We start from the raw sequence: 9,637 nt of genomic DNA on the forward strand, positions 1-9,637 counted from the left end.
TCGCATTTGCACCGCTCTTTACGCAACTGCATTCATAAATATCACGGTCGATATGATGCGTTATTATCAGGATCCAAAGTGGTAACCGTCAGCCGATAATATTTGGACTGAAATCAGTAGCCCTTCACCGAAATGTTACCCAGGGTGAGGATCAGCAATTGCACTCCGACTGACCACTACGAATTACAGAAGTGAAATAAACAAAAATGAACAGTAAACATTATACTCACATAAGTTCCAAAATAATTAAGGCATTACAAATGTCATATTATGTATATATACAGTGTTGTTTCATTTATTTTTTATTTTACCTTTATTTAACTAGGCAAGTCAGTTAAGAACAAATTCTTATTTTCAATGACAGACTAGGAACAGTGGGTTAACTGCCTGTTCAGGGGCAGAACGAAAGAGTACCTTGTCAGCTCGGGGAATTTAACTCCAACGCTCTAACCAATAGGCTACCCTGCCTAGTGGTAACGATGTACAAATGGTTAAAGTACAAAAGGGAAAATAAATAAGCATAAATATGGTTTGTATTGAAAAGGGTGTTTGTTCTTCACTAGTTGACCTTTTCTTGTGGCAACAGGTCACAAATATTGCTGCTGTGATGGCACACTGTGGTATTTCACCCAGAAAGATAAGGGAGTTTATCAAAATCAGCTTTGTTTTCAAATTCTTTGTGGATCTGTGTAATCTGGGGAAAATATGGGCATACATTGGGCAGGAGGTTTTTTATTTTTTATTTTATTTCACCTTTATTTAACCAGGTAGGCTAGTTGAGAACAAGTTCTCATTTACAACTGCGACCTGGCCAAGATAAAGCAAAGCAGTGCGACACAAACAACAACAGAGTTGCACATGGAATAAACAAAAATACAGTCAATAACACAATACAAAAAATCTATATACAGTGTGTGCAAATGAGGTAAGATTAGGGAGGTAAGGTAATAAATAGGCCGTAGTGGCGATTTAGCAAATAAACAGTGGAGTGATAGATGTGCAGAAGATGAATGTGTAAGTAGAGATACTGGGATGCAAAGGAGCAAAAACATATATATATATATATATATATATATATATATATATATATATATATATATATATGGGGATGAGGTAGTTCGATGGGCTATTTACAGATGGGCTATGTACAGGTGCAGTGATCTGTGAGCTGCTCTGACAGCTGGTGCTTAAAGTTAGTGAGGGAGATATGAGTCTCCAGCTTCAGTGATTTTTGCAGTTTGTTCCAGTCATTGGCAGCAGAGAACTGTAAGGAAAGGCGACCAAAGGGGGAATTGTCTTTGGGGGTGACCAGTGAGATATACCTGCTGGAGCACGTGATACGGGTGGGTGCTGCTATGGTGAACAGTGAGCTGAGATAAGGCGGGGCTTTACCTAGCAAAGACTTGTAGATGACCTGGAGCCAGTGGGTTTGGCGACAAATATGAAGCGAGCCAGCCAACGAGAGCATAAAGGTTGCAGTGGTGGGTAGTATATGGGGCTTTGGTGACAAAACGGATGGCACTGTGATAGACTGCATCCAATTTGCTGAGTAGAGTGTTGGAGGCTATTTTGTAAAGGACATCGCCGAAGTCAAGGATCAGTAGGATAGTCAGTTTTACGAGGGTATGTTTGGCAGCATGAGTGAAGGATGCTTTGTTGTGAAATTTGAAGCCGATTATATATTTAATTTTGAATTGCTTAACGCAAGTCTGGAAGGAGAGTTTACAGTCTAACCAGACACCTAGGTATTTGTAGTTGTCCACATATTCTAAGTCAGAACCGTCCAGAATAGTGATGCTGGACGGGCGGGCAGGTGCGGGCAGCAATCGGTTGAAGAGCATGCATTTAGTTTTACTTGCATTTAAGAGCAGTTGGAGGCCACGGAAGGAGAGTTGTATGGCATTGAAACTCATCTGAAGGTTAGTTAACACAGTGTCCAAAGAAGGGCCAGAAAAATACAGAATGGTGTCGTCTGCATAGAGGTGTATCAGAGAATCACCAGCAGCAAGAGCGACATCGTTGATGTATACAGAGAAAAGAGCATTGAACCCTGTGGCACCCCCATAGAGACTGCCAGAGGTCCGGACACCAGGCCCTCTGATTTGACTCACGGAACTCTGTCTGAGAAGTAGTTGGTGAAACAAGCGAGGCAATCATTTGAGAAACCAAGGCTGTCGAGTCTGCCGATAAGAATGTGATGATTGACAGAGTCGAAAGCCTAGGCCAGGTCGATGAATACGGCTGCACAGTATTGTCTTTTATCGATGGCGGTTATGATTTCGTTTAGGAACTTGAGCGTGGCTGAGGTGCACCCATGACCAGCTCGGAAACCATAGCAGAGAAGGTACGTTGGGATTCGAAATGGTCGGTGATATGTTTGTTCACTTGGCTTTCAAAGATCTTAGAAAGGCAGGTTAGGATAGATATATTGGAGGTCTGTAACGGTTTGGGTCTAGAGTGTCTCCCCCTTTGAAGAGGGGGATGACCGCTGCAGCTTTACAATCTTTGGGGATCTCAGACGATACGAAAGAGAGGTTGAACAGGCAAGCAATAGGTGTTGCAACAATTGTGGCGGATAATTTTAGAAAGAGAGGGTCCAGATTGTCTAGCCCGGCTGATTTGTAGGGGTCCAGATTTTGCAGCTCTTTCAGAAAATCAGCTATCTGGATTTGGGTGAAGGAGAAATGGGGGAGTTGCTGTGGGAGGTGCAGGGCTGTTGTACCGGGGTAGGGGTAGCCAGGTGGAAAGCATGGCCAGCCGTAGAAAAATGCTTTTTGAAATTCTCAATTATCGTGGATTTATCGGTGGTGACAGTGTTTCCTAGCCTCAGTGCAGTGGGCAGCTGGGAGGAGGTGTCCCAGAACTTTTTTGAGTTTGTGCTACAGGTTAGGAAGTGCAGCTCAGTTTCCACCTCATTTTGTGGGCAGTGTGCACATAGCCTGTCTTCTCTTGAGAGCCAGGTCTGCCTACGGCAGCCTTTCTCAATAGGAAGGCTATGCACACTGAGTCTGTACAAAGTCAAACCTTGCCTTAAGTGTGGGTCAGTCACAGTGGTCAGGTATTCTGCCACTGTGGACTCTCTGTTTAGGGCCAAATAGCCTTCTAGTTTGCTCTCTTTGTTTGTTAATTCTTTCCAATGTGTCAAGTAATTATCTTTTTGTTTTCTCATGATTCATTTGGGTCTAATTGTGTTGCTGTCCTGGGCCTCTGTGGGGTCTGTTTGTGAACAGAGACAGTTTGCTTAGGGGACTCTTCTCCAGGTTCATCTCTCTGTAGGTGATGGCTATGTTATGGAAGGTTTGGGAATCGCTTCCTTTTAGGTGGTTGTAGAATTGAACGTCTCTTTTCTGGATTTTGATAATTAGCAGGTATCGGCCTAATTCTGCTCTGCTTGCATTATTTGGTGTTCTACGTTGTACACAGGGGATATTTTTGCAGAGTTCTGCATGCAGAATCTCAATTTGGGGTTTGTCCCATTTTATGAATTCTTGGTTGTTGAGCGGACCCCAGACCTCACAACCGTAAAGAGCAATGGGTTCTATAACTGATTCAAGTATTTTAGCCAAATCCTAATTTGTATGTCGAATTTTATGCTCCTTTCGATGGCATAGAATGCCCTTCTTACCTTGTGTCTCAGGTCGTTCACAGCTTTGTGGAAGTTACCTGTGCCACTGATGTTTAGGCCAAGATATGTATCGTTTTTAGTGTGCTCTAGGGCAATGGTGTCTAAATGGAATATGTATTTGTGGTCCTGGCGACTGGACCTTTTTTGGAACACTATTATTTTGGTATTACTGAGATTTACTGTCAGGGCCCAGGTCTGGCAGAATCTGTGCAGAAGATCTAGGTGCTGTTGTAGGTCCTCCTTGGTTGGATACAGAAACACCAGATCATCAGCAAACAGTAGACATTTGACTTCAGATTCTGGTAGAGTGAGGCCGGGTACTGCAGACTTTTCTAGTGCCCTCGCCAATTCGTTGATATATATGTTGAAGAGGGTTGGGCTTAAGCTGCATCCCTGTCTCACCCCACGGCCCTGTGGGAAGAAATGTGTGTTTTTTGCCTATTTTAACTGCACACTTGTTTGTGTACATGGATTTTATAATGTACATGGATTTTATAATGTTGTTTGTTTTTCCCCCAACACCACTTTCCATCAATTTGTATAGCAGACCCTCTTGCCAAATTGAGTTGAAGGCTTTTTTGAAATCAACAAAGCATGAGAAGACTTTGCCATTGTTTTGGTTTGTTTGTTTGTCAATTAGGGTGTGCAGGGTGAATATGTAGTCTGTCGTACAATAATTTGGTAAAAAGCCAGTTTGACATTTGCTCAGTACATTGTTTTCAATGAGGAAATGCACAAGTCTGATGTTAATGAAAATGCAGAGGATTTTCACAAGGCTGCTGTTGACGCATAGTTATTAGTTATTGGGGTCAAATTTGTCTCCACTTTTGTGGATTGGGGTGATCAGTCCTTGGTTCCAAATATTGGGGAAGTTGCCAGAGCTAAGGATGATGTTAAAGAGTATAGCCAATTGGAATTTGTTGTCTATATATTTGATCATTTCATTGAGGATACCATCAACACCACAGGCCTTTTTGGGTTGGAGGGTTTTTATTTTGTCCTGTAGTTCATTCAAGGTAATTGGAGAATCCCGTGTGTTCTGGTAGTCTTTAATAGTTGATTCTAAGATTTGTATTTGATCATGTATATGTTTTTGCTGTTTGTTCTTTGTTAAAGAGCCAAAAAGATTGGAGAAGTGATTTACCCATACAGCTCCATTTTGGATAGATACTTCTTCATGTTGTTGTTTGTTTAGTGTTTTCCAATTTTCCCAGAAGTGGTTAGAGCCTATGGATTCTTCAGTTACATTGAGCTGATCTCTGACATGCTGTTCCTTCTTTTTCCGTAGTGTATTTCTGTATTGTTTTAGTGATTCACCATAGTGAAGGCGTAGATTCAGGTTTTCCGGGTCTCTATGTTTTTGGTTGGACAGGTTTCTCAATTTCTTTGTTAGATTTTTGCATTCTTCATCAAAACATCTGTCATTGTGTTTTTTTTCTTCGATTTTCTATTTGAGATTTTTAGATTTGATAGGGAAGCTGAGAGGTCAAATATATTTTTTCTACTGCCAAGTTTAGACCTTCACTATTACAGTGGAACGTTTTGTCCAGGAAGTTGTCTAAAAGGGATTGAATTTGTTGTTGCCTAATTGTTTTTTGGTAGGTTTCCAAACTACAATATGCCTCAGTTCCTTTGGCTTTGATGCCTCATGATTGAGTATTGCTCTGTTCAAGTAGACTGTGATTTTGCTGTGGTCTGATAGGGGTGTACGTGGGCTGACTGTGAACGCTCTGAGAGACTCTGGGTTGAGGTCAGTGATAGAGTAGTCTACAGTACTATTGCCAAGAGATGAGCTATAGGTGTACCTACCATAGGAGTCCCCTCAAAGCCTACCATTGACTATGGACATACCTGGCGTGCGACAGAGCTGCAGGAGTTGTGACTTGTTTTTGTTGGTTATGATGTCATAGTTGTGCCTAGGGGGGCATATGGGGGAGGGAATGCTGTCACCTCCAGGCAGGTGTTTGTCCCCCTGTGTGCTGAGGGTGTCAGGTTCTTGTCCAGTTCTGGCATTTAGGTCGCCACAGACCAATACATGTCCCTGGGCCTGGAAATGATTGATTTACCCCTCCAGGATGGAGAAGCTGTCTTCATTAAAGTATGGGGATTCTAGTGGGGGGATATAAACTCAGCAAAAAAAAAAACATCCTCTCTCTGTCAACTGCATTTATTTTCAGCAAATTTAACATGTGTAAATATTTGTATGAACATAACAAGATTCAACAACTGAGACATCATAAACTGAACAAGTTCCACAGACATGTGACTAACAGAAATGGAATAATGTGGCCCTGAACAAAGGGGTCAAAATCAAAAGTAACAGTCAGTATCTGGTGTGTCCACCAGCTGCATTAAGTACTGCAGTGCATCTCCTCCTCATGGACTGCACCAGATTTGCCAGTTCTTGCTGTGAGATGTTACCCCACTCTTCCACCAAGGCACCTGCAAGTTCCCGGACATTTCTGGGGGGAATGGCCCTTGACCTCACCCTCCGATCCAACAGGTCCCACATGCTCAATGGGATTAAGATCCGGGCTCTTTGCTGGCCATGGCAGAACACTGACATTCCTGTCTTGCAGGAAATCACTCACAGAACGAGCAGTATGGCTGGTGGCATTGTCAAGCTGGAGGGTCATGTCAGGATAAGCCTGCAGGAAGGGTACCACATGAGGGAGGAGGATGTATTCCATGTAACGCACAGCGTTGAGATTGTCTGCAAAGACAACAAGCTCAGTCCAATGATGCTGTGACACACTGCCCTAGACCATGACGGACCCTCCACCTACAAATTGATCCCGCTCCAGAGTACAGGCATCAGTGTAATGTTCATTCCTTCGACTATAAACGCGAATCTGACCATCACCCCTGGTGAGACAAAACCGCGACTCGTCAGTGGGGAGCACTTTTTGCCAGTCCTGTCTGGTCCAGCGACGGTGGGTTTGTGCTCATAGGCGACGTTGTTGCCGGTGATGTCTAGTGAGGACCTGCCTTACAACAGGCCTACAAGACCTCAGTCCATCCTCTCTCAGCCTATTGCGGACAGTCTGAGCACTGATGGAGGGATTGTGCGTTCCTGGTGTAACTCGGGCAGTTGTCGTTGCCATCCTGTACCTGTCCCGCAGGTGTGATGTTCGGATGTACCAATCCTGTGCAGGTGCTGTTACACATGGTCTGCCACTGTAAGGACGATCAGCTGTCTGTCCTGTCTCCCTGTAGTGCTGCCTTAGGCGTTTCACAGTACCGACATTGCAATTTATTTCCCTGGCCACATCTGCAGTCCATATGCCTCCTTGCAGCATGCCTAAGGCACATTCACGCAGATGAGCAGGGACCCTGGGCATCTTTCTTTTGGTGTTTTCAGAGTCAGTAGAAAGGCCTCTTTAGTGTCCTTCGTTTTCATAACTGTGACCTTAATTGCCTACCGTCATGTAAGCTGTTAGTGTCTTAACGACCGTTCCACAGGTGCATGTTCATTAATTGTTTATGGTTCATTGAACAAGTATGGGAAACAGTGTTTAAACCCTTTACAATGAAGATCTGTGAAGTTATTTGGATTTTTATGAATTATCTTTGAAAGACAGGGTCCTGAAAAAGGGACGTTTAGGTAGTAAACAGGAGGACATTTTTATCTGTTAAGATCATTTCCTTTTGAATTTCCAACCAATTGTAAAATGTTCCTGTTTTGATTAATTTAATGGAGTGAGTTAGGTCTGCTCTATACCAAATTAGCATTTTCCAAGATGGCATAGCAGTCAGACTCCTTTGTCTTTGTCTTGTCTCGTCCCATATTTATATCATTTAAATATTTTTCTTTGCATTCTTTTTAATAATTGTCCTCATATAGAACTTCAAAATACTCTCCAGCAAACCGCCTCACTCAATGTGGTGTGGATCTGTTTTTTTCTAAAGTATTTCTATTTACCTTCCGAACTGGAATACCTCAACTGAAGCTAGCTAGCTAACTAGCTACCAGCTATCAGTCAGCTAACCACTGCTAGCGGTCATTAGCTAACCTTTAGCTCGGAAAGCCCTCACCAGTTCATACAATGCATTTCAAACCAGAGCATACCGGACCTATTTTTCTCTCCATATCCCCGGATTCCTACAGTAAACTCTGAACCTTTTCATTTGGATCATGGCAGCTAGCTAACTGCAACCCGGGTTGACTACTCCTGGCTAACGTTTCCGTCCCGGAGCAAGCACCAACTAGCCTGGAGCTAGCCCATGCTAGACCCATCTCCCGGCTAGTGCTCCTGGGCTACTCCTAAAGCCCACTCCTCGGCTACAATATCCGGACCCCTTCTACTGCCGGTAGGGGGAACGGAACAACGCTGATCCTTCACGACTGGAATACCGACATAATCTGCCTGAGGATCCCAACAGGCCCCTCAGGCACGACGTCCCCCGAAGGCCCATTCTGCTAACTGCGGCCTGCTAGCTATCTAGAGCATATTGGACTGTTAGCTGATCCATCGGCCAGTTTCTTGGACCACTATATCCATTTTGCCAATTGGACTTGGACCCCTCTGCTACTTGGAACCCTACTAATTCCATGACTGGTCTATCGGCGTCACTGCACGAGGAGGCAAAAACAGACTTTCTCCCATCGCGATGTCCCTCTAAGGCCCTTCTGCGAGCTTGCTAGCCCCGGCCTGCTAACTGTCTGAATCGCCATGTCCCCAGCTAGCCCAACCACTCACTGGACCCATACGATCACTTGGCTACGCATGCCTCTCCCTAATATCAATATGCCTTGTCCATTACTGTCCTGGTTAGTGATTACTGTCTCATTTCACTGTAGAGCGTCTACTAGCCCTGCTCAATATGCCTTCACCAACCATGTTGTTCCACCTCCCACATATGCGATGACATCACCTGGTTTAAACGTCTCTAGAGAATATATCTCTCTCATCATTACTCAATGCCTAGGTTTACCTCAAATGTACTCACATCCTACCTTACCTTTGTCTGTACATTATGCCTTGAATCTATGCTATCGTGCCCAGAAACCTGCTCCCTTTACTCTCTGTTACGAACGTGCTAGACGACCAGTTCCTATAGCTTTTAGCCGTACCCTTATCCTACTTCTCCTCTGTTCCTCTGGTGATGTAGAGGTGAATCCAGGACCTGCAGTGCCTAGCTCCACTCCTACTCCCCAGGTGCTCTAATTTGTTGACTTCTGTAACTGTAAAAGCCTTGGTTTCATGCATGTTAACATTTAGAAGCCTACTCCCCAAGTTTGCTTAATTCACTGCTTTAGCACATTCTGCCAACCCGGATGTCTTAGCCGTGTCTGAATCCTGGCTTAGGAAAACCACCAAAACCCCTGAAATGTCCATTCCTAACTATAACATTTTCAACCAAGATAGAACTGGTAAAGGGGGCGGTATTGCAATCTACTGCAGAGATAGCCTGCACAGTTCTGTTTCTATCCAGGTCTGTACCAAAACTATTTGAGCTTCTACTTCTAAAAATGCACCTTTCCAGAAACAAGTCTCTCACCGTTGCCGCTTGCTATAGACCTCCCTCTGCCCCCAGCTGTGCTCTGGACACCATATGTGAATTGATTGCCCCCACATCTATCTTCTGAGCTCGGCTGCTAGGTGACCTAAACTGGGACATGCTTAACACCCCGGCCATCCTACAATCTAAACTTGATGCCCTCAATCTCACACAAATTATCAATGAACCTACCAGGTACAATCCCAAATCCGTAAACACAGGCACCCGCATAGATATCATCCTAACTAACTCGCCCTCCAAATACACCTCTGCTGTTTTCAACCAAGATCTCATTGCCTGCATCCGTGATGGGTCTGCGGTCAAACGACCACCCCTCCTCACTGTCAAACGCTCCCTAAAACACTTCAACAAATAGGCCTTTCAAATCGACCTGGCCCGGGGTATCCTGGAATGACATTGACCTCATCCTGTCGGTAGAGGATGCCTGGTTATTCCTTAAAAGTGCCTTCCTCACCATCTTAAATAAACATGCTCCATTCAAAAAATGTA

This window comes from Oncorhynchus clarkii, chromosome 3 (genome assembly GCF_045791955.1).
Source record: "Oncorhynchus clarkii lewisi isolate Uvic-CL-2024 chromosome 3, UVic_Ocla_1.0, whole genome shotgun sequence".
NCBI lineage: Eukaryota > Metazoa > Chordata > Actinopteri > Salmoniformes > Salmonidae > Oncorhynchus > Oncorhynchus clarkii.